The sequence below is a fragment of the Aquarana catesbeiana genome, linkage group LG06, assembly GCF_042186555.1.
Source record: "Aquarana catesbeiana isolate 2022-GZ linkage group LG06, ASM4218655v1, whole genome shotgun sequence".
In the NCBI taxonomy this organism is placed as follows: Eukaryota; Metazoa; Chordata; class Amphibia; order Anura; family Ranidae; genus Aquarana; species Aquarana catesbeiana.
Genome location: NC_133329.1, coordinates 300,239,161 through 300,252,681, shown reverse-complemented (window position 1 = coordinate 300,252,681; position 13,521 = coordinate 300,239,161). Strand labels below are relative to the sequence as shown.

At 40.0% G+C, this 13,521-nt stretch overlaps 1 protein-coding gene across 2 annotated transcripts in view; it reads left to right on the top strand.

Annotated features, from left to right (window-relative positions):
* ERBB4 (erb-b2 receptor tyrosine kinase 4) overlaps positions 1 to 13,521 on the top strand; it is a 1,370,802-nt gene that overhangs the window by 1,322,071 nt on the left and 35,210 nt on the right. The window lies entirely within an intron of this gene.

The following is a 13,521-nucleotide window of genomic DNA, read 5'->3' as shown; positions in this document are numbered from 1 at the left end:
TAAGGACTATTGCTGGCTGCATATGTTAAGATATCATCAGCAGTATGCTTCTGTTGTAGCATATATATATAAATGCCAATGCAGTATTCAGTAAAATCATACTTAAAAGACTACTAAACATGAATTACATACATTTTTTGAATGAAAATTCAGGTCTAAATGTGTAAAGATTTACAGTACAAATTTGAAAATATTTTAAAAGGTGATGTTGCTGTGGGGAGCAATATTTCCAAGCAGACAGATTGCTACTATTCATTATTCTTTAGCGTTAGCAAAGAAAAAAATGCAAAAGGGTTAGAACTTCTGTGACCCCTTTACAAGACATTAAAGTGGTTGTAAAGCCACTTTGTATTGCTACAATCCATTGTGTTACATTAAATGATGTGCATAGTGTATGTGTTTTTTAAAAAATATGCCACTGTGAACCTTATTTCATAGCGCCGCTCGGCGCTCACGTAACTGACCACCACTCTCCTCACCCGATCTGATAACTAATCCCCCCGCTGACGTCAGCCAGGAGGAGAGGTGGAGAGCAGCGGGCGGTCACATAAGCGCCGCTATGAAATAAGGTATGCACTAGCATATTTTTTTAAAAATACATACACTGGGCACATCATTTAATGTAACACAGGGGATTGTAGCAATATCACAGAGTTATGATAGCAGCAGGAGGGGAGGGGCGGGAACTGACATTAGGTAACAGGCAGGGATGGAGTGGGAGGGAGGAGGAAAGAGGGAGCAAGGAGAGACAGCGGGATGACATAGGCATGTAAACTGACCAGAGTATCAGGGATCAGCAGCCATGATAAATGTGGTCAGTTTACAGAGGGGAGGGCAGCACCAGGCAGGATCAACCAGATATTTTAGATGATACAAAGGCCCAAAATACACAGCACAAACACTGTGCTGTTATTCATGCTTTAAAGGAACATGGATTTTACCTAAAGGCAAAATTGGCCTTAGTTTTAGGGACAGTTTATATTTGAAGACTGTGAAGGTCTACTACAATAGATGAATTGAAAAAATCTTCTACAAAAAAAATACGTAGCTAGTTTGTGATTTGTGAAATAAACTGAATTCCAGTGGTTTGCTTATATTATTCTCAGTGTCTGCAACCATTTATATTTTCAAAAACAAACCTAATGGGAGCTATTGACATCTAGTATGGGTGAAACTGCTGCCCTAACATGCAACTTGGCATGTGTGTAATCTCAACACAGCTGGGCAGGAGAGAGCTGAGTGCTTCCTGCATGGTCAGAGCCGCACCGTACTCTAGTTTACTCATCAGCTCCATTCAAAGCTCAAAAAAAGACCAGACAAGGAGCTCAATTACAGATGGCAGTGCCACGAAGCATTTGCACAGGAAAGAGAAAGAAATTATCATCAGCTTGCTATTCAGCCACAAAAAAGTAAAAGAATTTCTAGTTTTCAGTATGTTACGTTCAAGGCATGAACTAGAAGGAATTTTTTTTTTTTTTTGTACCCTCAATGATGCTCTTTGGGAAGCACAGAATGTGCCTTGATTGCAGCTTTGTGCAGGAGGATGAAGAGCTGATGTAACAAAATGCACCCATCAGCCTCTCATCCGTCCCTTTTCTTTCGAGCTACTCCTCTTTCAGACTGTTTATTCTGTATTTGTGACACTATTCCAATGTGTTTGCGAGGTCAGATTTTGTGACAGGAGATTGCACAGCTGCCAAATTGGATGTGTTTCAGACCATAACTGATCTTCCTTTCATTGTACATTGAGCTGGAACATAATACATACACAAAGGCATTTCAAGAAAAGTATTAGCCCATCTTGTTCTTATGGGTGGAACTGAAGAGTTGATATCATGAGTTTCATACTGACATTCAGTTTGTAGAATAATCTTGGAAGATGGTCATCTTGGTGCTGTGGGTAAACTTATTTAACCTGCAGTTTTACGGAGCTGAACACCAGTAAAAGCGCTAAATACACAGTATAAATTCATATATGGAGCTCTTTTACCTGCCAAAGGATATGCAAGTCCCTGCAGTCAGTTTTGAGGTTTACACAGCCCTGACATAAAGGGGTTGATTTACTAAAACTGGAGAGTGCAAAATCTGGTGCAGCTTTGTATGGTAGCCAATCAACTTCTAACTTCATCTTGTTCAATTAAGCTTTGACAAAAAAAAAAACTGGAAGCAAATTGGTTTCTATGCAGAACTGCACCAGATTTTGCACTCTCGTTTTTAGTAATTTAACCCCACAGTGTGGCCACGCTTGTGACCTGACTTTTCTCTTCTGCAGTAATGCAATACAGCCTTGACACCTTCCTGTCCTCAACCAGTGATTGGACATTGAAAGCAGTTGATTGATGACTTAACTTTTCTCCTCCTTCCTTCTGTCAGAACGTTGCTTGACCGTACACATGCGCTGACACCAAGTCAAATTCAATAGCTACATTGAAATATATTTATTGATTTTTTAATCTATGCATAATTTCATTAATTGGTGTTTTTTTTGTACCTGCCTGGGGCCCTGAGATGTAATTTGATCCCAGTCAGCAGCGGTATCTGGCGTGTCTGTTGGTCAGCAGGACTTTTTTCTTCAGAAGGTGTTGAACAACATTCATTGTGATTAATATGGATCTGCATCGCTGGACAATGCGATTGACAATGGATGTATACAGTGAGATTTTTTTTGTCAAAAACTGTGTAAGCTTTTTTATTTACTGTTTGCTTTTTTGTGTGAAGGAGAAGGAGATACTGTGTACCCATTACTCATTCACATAGTGGGGGAGGGTGGTATCTGGGTGTCCCCTTATTTTTCAAGGGGGCTTCCAGATTCCAGCAAGCTGACCACCACAACTACTGGGGCAGGGTTGTGGGAAAGAGACCTTATCCTGTGTCCTCGTGAACATGGGGACAAGGTGCTTTTCCAAGGGGTTGATCTCTGGCAAGGTGCTCACCTCAATTTTGAGGGTGAATTTGGTTAAGGGAAGAGGGGAGTAAATGTTTTTCCCCTTCTTTTTCTGACCTGCCAGGCTGCATGCTTGGATAAAGGTCAGATATGGATTTTTTTTTTTTTTTCGGGGGGGGGGGGGGTGTTTCATGGGATCCCCCCTGAAATCCATACCAGACTTTCATCAAGGATAAGATTTGGTATGTATTTTACAGATGAACCCTACACCATGTATGGGGGGGTCCCTATTAACATTATTATCAGCACCTCATTTAGGATAGCATCTGGTATAAATGCCCGACCATTAGTTTACAAACAGAAGTAAAGCGGTAGAGAGCTGTCATTTACTGGCAATTTAAAAGACAAGTATGGGATTGTAAAAAAAATAAACACATGTACTCATCTAGATGGCTGCAGCATTGATCTAATGGTGTAGCTGTCCCCCCGCCAGCTCTACACCAAGAACTGATCGATCAAAGCCCGCTGATCACTCAATTCTCAAGTCTGCCCCATGCACTGTTCTCTGCCCCTCCAACACTCACTGGAATGCTGGGCTGTGGAGGGGGCTGAATTTGGTCACAGGAGTGCAGAACTAAGTCCACTCCTGTGACTCACAAAGGAAGTATGACCAAAAGAGCTTTGCCATACCTCTCCTTTAACCACTTTCTGACCGCCCTATATAAGTTTTACTGCTATAGCAGCTGTGTGCAGGACCACATATATATATACATGATACTGCACTGCTGCCCGCAGGAGGCATGTGTGCGGGCCACTTCTGCTGTGATTATTCACAGCAGAAGTCGATCTGCAGGTTCCGGGCACTCAGTGTCCACCGGATAAGTTGGGCAGAGACTCAGAACAGAGCTCTACCTATGTAAACAAGGCAGAGTTCTATTCTGACAGGAGGAAGGCATGACATTTGTGTTCCTGCAAAGCAGGAACTAAAATCCGTCTCTTCCCCTAGTAAAAACAGCACATATAGTAAACACAAACACAGGCTAGGCACACAGTTAACCCTTTGATCACCCTCAATGTTTAACCCCTTCCCAGTCAGTGTCATTAGTACAGTGACAGTGCATATTTTTAGCACTGATAACTGTATTAGTGTCACTGGTTCCTGTAAAGTGTCAAAAGTGTCAGTTAGAGTCCGATTGTCCGCCGCAATATCACAGTCCTGCTACAAGTCACTGATTGCCACCATTACTATTATAGAAAGAAAATAAATAAAAATTCTAGTATATACTGTATCCCATTTTCCTGCAACATATACAGGAAAAAGTCCTTTAACACAGTAGGATGGATAAGTGATATCAATATGTTCAAATGATTTTTCAATGATAGTTATGAATCTAAAAAAAAGCCAAGAGTTTTTCGTTTAGAAGTAAAAAATATATTCAGTAAGTGATATTAGCATATCTGTGCGTGTGGCCAACAAAAGGATTTTTGCTTCAGCTAGAGGCTTCCCTTCTTACAGTTTATGTGGATTGCAGTTACTATAAAATGAATATTTGGCTGAAGTGCCTGCTCTGTTCCATTGTTTATTCCTAGTCCATTTTACACCGGCTGCTTAACAGCATCATTTTATAGTAGACTGCGTACTATCTAAAGTAATTGTTCTTCGTGTCTGTTGTTTCAGCTACATGACAGAATCCTCATTCAGTTCCTACAACTCTTTTATACATTTCTAGCAAATACTCAAGAACTAAAAAATTCTAATTTATTTGCGTGATTAATCAAGATGCTGAAAAAACAAGTATGGCAACTAGATTATCCTCGATGCACAAATGGGCAACCCTCCAAAACTCAGCTGTTGAAATCACTTTTTTTATTTTTCTTGAATTATAACATTTAAATAACCAATTGATGTGTAATTGAAACAAGATAATTACATATAGGCAGAGCCAAATACCTTTTAGTGTCTAAGATAGTTATAGAATATAAAGCTAGCATATACTAATTTACAAAGATTGGTATAACTGTGCCTACAGAATAGCAGTTGTATATTTTACATTCATACTACTTTTATACAATGACTAGAAAGAGTACATTTTTTCTGAACCCCTCCTGTAACATAGTTTTATTACCTGTTGATCCTGCCAGTAAATCCTTTATTTTTCCACTTTCTGTAACAGGCTTAGCTGTGCATCTTTTTTTGTGTGTGCTTTTAGTCCAGCCCACCGTGGCCTCCATTCTCACCTAGGCGAGAATGATGTCACCCTTCCCCTGGAGCCTCCTCCTCCTGCACATATGCCACATCTCAACAGGGCAGAAGGGCAGAAATTGACATGCATTATCAGGGGGCCCACTGTAAGAAACCTGGAAGAGACAGCCGACTTGATGATGTTAGAAGGCAAGATGGCAGCGTGGGTCCTGATGTGTGGCAGCGGATTGGTGGATCACAGAACCATAATGGTGGATTGACTAAGCATATGAGTATGTTCATTTAGAAAACAGGTAAGGGGAGGGGGGGGTTAAAAAAAAATAAAAGGTAGGGGGGTACTTTTTTAGTTTAACCAAATATTTCACTTTCACCAGTTTGCTATGAAAAAAGCTAACAGAACGCAGTATCTTTACTCTTTAGAAACCTTTCCTCCTAATACCCATCTTGTACTGAGCTAGCACAACATTCACATCCCCCAGGGTAAGCAGATAGGGCAATATTCTCCAAGATGAAAGATGGGGTTGGGGAGCAACCTAGACTATGCAAGTCATTGCAGCAACTCTCCAAGTGGTATTAATATTGTTCTGCACCAGCCATAAATAGGCTAATTAGTTGGAGGAAAGATTTACAAGCAATGAAGATATCTGCTTGTGTTCGTTTTTTTATCGTTCAGTAGGTTTTGACACATTTTTTTAGATTTTGGTTTGAGAAACTTACAGAACATAAAAACGTAAACAGAATGGAAAGGATCACTTTGCTCACGTAAACAAATATTGCATAGAAAAGTGGTATAACAAAGCATTATGCAATCAAAATGGAAATAGAAAATGGGCCAGGGCATAGAGACAAGAGATTACATAAGAATAATATTGTGTTTCCTGGCCCTTCCTCTTCCACATATTGAGATGATGGAATTGCGGACCAAATTTTTTAAGTCTTACGGTACGTTATATTCAAATCCTTCAGCTAATAGTCTCGCATATGGGTGCAAATTGGAGCTTTTACAGATAAGGAGAGGAACTAGGTAGGGATGTCTTCTCTCGCCTCTCCTTTTTATTTTGGCGATAGAATCATTGGCTGTGGCAATTCGTGCTAACCCATTCACGGGTGTCTCTAGTGGTGGCAAGTGGTGGACATTTCCACACTGTTTGAGGTTAACTATACCCCCCTTTACAACTCCATTGAACAAGAATTAAAGAATTGGCAGATACATGCACTTTGCTAGATGGGTAGAATAGCGGCCATTAAGTACTCCCTTGAATCATATATTTTTTTCAATCTCTGCCATTTTCAATATCATTTACATTCTTTAAAAAACTTCAATCGCTGGTTTACAAATTCATTTGGGGTGGTGGTAGATGTAGGGTGACCCAATCCACTCTATATATCTCCAAGTGGAGAGAGAGACTGGGAGTTCCTCATTTCTTGAGGTACTACAGGGCTGCTCAGCTAGTAAAACTATACCAAATTTTCTCTACAAATACCAACCTGACTGGGTATGGTTGGAGGCGCAAGCTAGTTCCTCACTGCCTGTGGACCTCCTGATGTGGCCTCCGACAAGAGAGCATCGGGCTATTCTGAGTGCTTCTTTATCCCACTCCCTACGTTTCTGGGGCAGGGTGTACAAATTATACCTGCTGAGGTCTCCCCCTTCCCCTGTGGCCCCTATAATCAATAACCCACATTTTCCTCCAGGACAGAGTCCCCAACAATTCAACAAAGGCCTTTACAGGATAGCACACTTCATAGATCACAAAGGGATCAAGCAATAGTCCTATTTTCGGAAGACATTACAGCTGCCCTGGACGGAATCCTTCCGTCTGTACCAAATTATTCATTTTATAAAAACCCTGGGTACCGATCCGATAGACATAACCACTAGTACCTTGTTTGAAAATAAATGCTTACATGGACCTGAGTCACATGGGGGGATCTCAGAGCTCTATGCCCTCTTCAACACTCAACGGCCTAAGCCCTGCTACCAAACGGCATATGAATCAGACCTAGGCGAGACTATAGAGGAGGAGGTTTTGGGGCAGTGGTCAACCATGGTGCACAGAAGAATACTCAATAATTCCTTGGTGGAAGCGAATTACACGGTGCTGTCCAGATGGTACCTGGTTCCGCTGAGTCTGGCGAGATTGTATCCTGGCACTTCACCTCTTTGCTTCAGAGGGTGTGGGTAAGAAGGTACTATGTTCCATGTTTAATGGTCCTGTCCCAAGGTCCAGCGCATTTGGATCAGAATATGCACTCTGGTCTATTCAGTGACAGGACAAAATCGACCTAAAAATCCTAAAACGGCGCTGTTTGCAGACCTGCTGGACGAGATCCCTAGACATTTTCGATCCCTCATCTTCTTTTTTTTTTCAGCAGCTAAAATTACAATAGCGCGAGCATGGAAAAAAAACAGTGGTCAGTCTTGCACTAGTAAAACCTAAACTTTCTTGGATCATGGTCAATGAAAAATTGACCAGCATCCTTAGAGACAGACAAGCCAGATTTGATAAGGTGTGGTCCCCCTGGATTAAGTACCTCAAAGCTTCATAATTCCCAGGACTGGATAGTAGGCCGAGGGCAATGACTCCTGCTTTTGATTTCTGACCTTTATTCTTCTTCTTTTTTTTTTCTTCTTCTTTTTTTCTTCTTCTTCTTCTTTTTTTTCTTCTTCTTTTCACGCCTTCTTTTCTTCTTTTCTCTTTTAAGTTCAATGATATTTACCTTATGGATGCAAGTGGAGAGTCCTGGAGCCTCTTATTTTTTGATGCCAATGTGGGAGCTACATAAAGTGACTCCAAGTACCTGATCAACTTTGGTGATAAGGGCCCCGATCTCGGGTTATGCTAAAGGTTCTACAGTTTTATCAAACGTTACCAAGAAGTTATAATTATTCATGCCCAAGCAGGCAGTAGCCTAATTCAACTGTATTTACCTTTATAATTGTTTTTATATTACAGTCATATGGATCAGATACTTGGTCACCTTTGAGAGTGCATGGATCTTTCTGTATCAATATATTTTTTGTATCCTAAGAAATTTGTTAAACTTTTGAATAAAAATCTATTGCAAACAAGAATAATATTGTGAATAATAAAAGTGGGAGGTGTGCCCTGTGTACTGGGAGGTGTAGGAAGGGGTATATTTTGTAATCTAAGGAGGAGCAGGCTCAGACTGCAACACCTCCAGCCCAGTACGAATCCCCTTCACCACCAGCAAGGGCCAATAGTCAAGGGAAAAAAAGGGAGGGGGTGTGATGAGGGAGGGGGAAGTGGGAGAGAAAGACGGGGGGGGGGAAACAACTGTTCACAATACCCAGACGCCTCTGACTTCCACCCTCTTACAAAAGTGGCTACCCTGGGTTCAAAGAGGGTGGCAGGAAGGATTCAATCCATGGTTCCCCTGTGTTTGCTTTTTTGACAACACACTAGCTAGTAGGGTGCAGGTGTGATAGTATAAAACTACAATTACTTTTCAAACTGCCCAAAAACATTAAAAATATCTTCCCTTACCTGCTATTCACATGTAACGTGCATGCCTCTTTTCTTTTAGGCTTGTATAGATAGATCTACAGCACCAGAGCTGTGGAATGGGAAGGAAAACAAAAGGCAAAAATCTTCATGTGTCAATACCCCTTTTGCATTGTTGATAACAAGCTGAGAATGTGTGTTCCTGTCTTTAAGAAAAAAGACTCAAAACAAGAGTGTCTAGTGTTTTTAACCACTTCAATACCAGGCACTTATACACCTTCCTGCCCAAGCCAATTTTCAGCTTTCAGCGCTGTCGCAATTACAATGACAATTGCGCGGTCATGCTACACTGTACCCAAACAAATTTGTTATCATTTTATGATTTATCATTTTATTCCCACAAATAGAGCTTTCTTTGGGTGGTATTTGATCACCTCTGCGATTTTTATTTTTTGTGCAACAAATAAAAAAGACAAAAAAAAAAAAATGTTTTTCTTTGTTTCTCTTAAATTTTTTTTTTCTTCAATGACGGACACTGATATGGCTGCACTGACAGTCACTGATAAGGCAGCACCGATGGGCACCGATGAGGTGGCACCAATGAGGTGGCACTGATGAGGTGGTACTGATTGGCACTCATAGGCGGCACTGATGGGCACTCATAGGCGGCACTGATGGGTACTTATGGATGGCACTGATGGGTACTTATGGGTGGCACTGATAGGTGGCACGGATGGGCACTGATGGTCACTGATAGGTGGGCACTGATGGGCACGAATGGGGACTGATAGGTGGCACTGAGGGACACTGATGGGTGGCACTGATTACACTGGTGGGTGGCATTGCTGGGCATCACTAATTTTTTTATTTCTGTAATGGTGCCAGTCAGTGCCCATTTGTGGGCACCAACGACCGCCACGGGCGCGTGGCGGCTGTTATCCTGCAGGGCGTCATATGATGCCCAGTCAGGATAACTGAACCACTGCCCGGCTGTCATTCTGCTATAGGCCGGGTGGGAAGTGGTTAAGCATGATAATGGTTATTGTAATTAAATCCAGGGTAACTACCAGATAAAATATGCACTTGATGAAAATATAAAGAAAAAAATGATGAATGGCCAGAGCTTAAGATCAGTCATATTACTCACCAATATCTTATCTCCTAAATGACACTTGCTAAATCTATTTATTGACCATGTGTAAGCTTTCATTGTTCCCCGTGTTATGCCTATCTTGCCTTTTAGAGAAATGTTTGAAGTGAACAACTCAAAATGTCCCTCCAGTGATTTGGGCTAGCAAACAGGACTGAATCCCATCTTCCCTAAGCAAACACCAGTTCCATTTCTAAGGTACAGGCTGCTATTTGCAGCTGATCAGAGATAAGATCAAAGCCATATTGGAAAGAGCAGCCCCAGAGACAGGCCCTCATTTGTTGTCAGAGAGCCGTGTCATCATGTCACAGAGATCAGCTCTGTGTTCAATAGACAGGCCACACAAAACCATCTGTGCTCACCTGAAAGGAGCTTCATATTATCACAGCTCCAATCCTAATTGAGACGTGCTCAGGAGAAAGGTAAAGTCAGGGCTGGGGGATTGTATGGCAAACCTGCTGATTAATATGTCCTAGCTGATATTTCTGTTGAAGGATTTTCTACTACTGGATTGTCTAGATAATGCATTATTAACATTCAGCTACTTAGCAAAAAGTTTTACTCCTATGAATTTCCTTCTAAAAGAAAAAGTGCATAACCTATTGATTGACACTATAATGAGCACAAGTATGGAACTGGGACATAGATTTTTTTCATACTTATTCTAGAACACCAATTGTATTTTCATTTCACAAAACTGTTTTCAGTGAATAACAGCAACTTTTTGTTTGACTTTGCCTTATTCCGTGTCCTGGTAGAAGCCTTACCTGATAGTTATTCATAGTTTTATATCTGCAGTCATTGATGTGGTTTTTTACCTAGATATTGTTTATATGTCACCATAGGGTTTGCAATATGCAGGAGGAAAATGAAAATATTTTCAACAATCCAAAGTAACTGAGCTTTATATGTCATCATACTATTAAAGCTCAACTCCAGGCACACAATAATGCAGCTCTGTATTTAGTAATCAATCATTAAATGTATTTTGTAAGTGCAACTAGTGTAAGTACTTGATTCTGACCTGGCATTATTTAACTAAAACAATTGATTACTGTCCAAAGTACTTTTTTTATGTGCATTAACATTTAAATTTCCAGGACATAATTTTGGGGTGTCCTATTCTTGGTCCAAGCACTACTGATACACAAAGTTTTCGCAAAACATTAAGTAGGATAATATCTGACAAAAAAATATTTTTTATTACAAGTTCACTAATATGGCTACAATCACCTCAAGTATTATTCAACTATAATAAGCCACAAGTGAAGCACTTTAAATATATATTATTTACTGCACAAGTAAGAGAGAAATGCTCCCCACTTCTCTTCTACTTCCTGCATTCAGTTAGGAATCTATATGTAAATACATTTATTTTTTCACTTTTCCCAAACGGTCATGTGACTGGTCCATGTATTGAAAGTAAATAGAGAAATGAGAAAGCATTGGTTGGTAGTGTGGACATTCGTTCATCCTAATAATAAAATCGTGCCAGGTCCTAAAGTTGTTCTAAATAAATAGCTAGAGGGAGTAGTTCATTAACTTTATAGGCACAACCAAGATGGTGCATGTATTTGTTGAGCAACTGATGAAAATTAACTTTTTTAGGCCAGACAACGGCTAGATCAGTGAACTTTGGTGGGATGACATTACAGCTCTAAGCATTCAGCGCCGCTGTCAACTCTGTTCTGACAGACACACATGTTGAGCTTTGCATTCATGGCATCACTTGGAAAAAGTCAAAAAAATTATTTACGTTGATATGTATTACTAACTGAATGCAGGAAGTAAAAGAGTGGTAGGAGTGAGCAGGTATGTGAACGCACTGCCTTTCCTTCTACTTTAGGTAATGTTCAGTGCAGGACTGGTATCGTTTGGTGATCAAACTGGGATTTAAGGGGTTAGATTAAGGACAGCATTAAGAGTTAGGGATTAAGTTTAGGATTGAAAGGAATGTAAACTCTTAACAATGAACAGAAAATGCCAAGAAACACGATTGGGGCTTTTGAGGTACCAAAAAATCACATCAAATTGATAATACAAATTTCATAATTTTATTTAAACATACATGATTAAAAAATTAATAAATTTTAAAAACCAAAACATGAATGATCATGCGGTCACAGTGCAAAAGTTGGTTGTCTCTACATGTTTTGCTATAATCATGGCTTCTTCTGGAGCTTTTGTAGGACCTTTATACAATGTCACCCAAATGTGATCAAGGTTCCAAAGGACCCACAGAAACCCTAGCTATCCCTAGCTATCTTTGAGGATTACACAATCCCTTCACTCTAAGTAGTAGCCTGTTGGATGTCACTTCCCTGTATAAGGTGATAGTGCTAAGACAGTGCCTTTGCAATGGCTACCCCAGCATTTGCAATTTAGGACAGGACATAGTTGTATGCATTCGTGTAATTTGAGTCAGCACAGTACTCTGAAAACTCCTGCTTAAATGCTTAGTAATGCCTATCTCCACCCTCTGAAGCTACTGCCTGACTTTTCTGTCTGCTGCTCCTGCCAATCTGCCAATCTACTGACTGTGCCCAATGCCTGTATAACACTGGACTATAGTGTATGTTACTGGACCAACCAACTACATGCCCTAACAGGACGTTCAAAGGAAAGTCTGGGCAGTTTTCCTGGCCAGTAGCATTTCAAAGTAGACTTTTGGTCTGCAGAAATACAATCCTGAAGGTGAAATTATGTCATATACACTTGTGTAAGGTATTTTGCAGTTTCTTTACTTGGCATATTAGAGTTTATATCTACTTCATGGTTAAAAGGTCAGAGCACTTAAGGTTTTTTTTTTTTAATTCTCTGAGTGCCGAAACCCTTGGAGAGAACCCTATTAGCACTGGCCCTTCAGCTCCAAAACATAATGTACACTCTCAAAAAATATAAGATGACACAATAACAAGTCATATTTTTTTTCTGTTACACTCAGCCCCCAGTAAGCTTTAAGGAAATGTATTGCTGCAACAACCGTGAGCAGGAGTTTATAGAATCACTTCCAAGTCTCATGTTCTGACAAGGGAAGTGAGAAAACCATTAAGTTCACAAGGACATTCAGTACTTCTCGATGCCCCTTCACACGAATGTAGTGTAATTCTTCCTGTAGGATTGGGAAAATAAGAAGCAATAGGAGTTTTTTTTACTAATGCATGGGTGAGCTCCTCTATGGTTTTTAGGCAATAAAATGATGAACAATATAGGCAAGTAGAACTTGTCAGCTCAGGCAGATTATAAAATACACAAATAAAAAGGCTAAATTGTACTTCATGCTGCAAAATAATTACAAAATAAGGTTGATATTCATTCTGTGTTTTTGCAAGAGCATTCCTTCCCCTTATCTGTTGCAGGGCAGCTGTTTCTTTTTATTCAGTATGGACCCCTGAGATTCATGTACCTCCAGCACAGTTGACACTTCACTCTATACATAGTGGTCAAGGGGAGACATACAATGTGACACATTAATCATCTGCATTATCACTTACATTAACTGTATTCATAGTTAAGAAGAAAACAATTCTACAATGCTAAACTATTATCCTTCCTAAATCCACTTACATGTTTCAAAATTATGTTTTACTTTATCTGTTTTATACAAGAATAAAATACCTGTACATTTGGGTACTTCTATAAATGTTTAAAATCATTATCCATGAATGCTGTACTCTTGATAGTGAAAGCAAACGAGAATATATACTGTAAAGTATGCTTGAAGACAGTCACTGCCAACTCTGATAAGCAGATTTGAAACAGCTACCTAATCGTGTAAAGCTCTGCCTTATGATCTGAGCAGTGTTCCATAACTTCC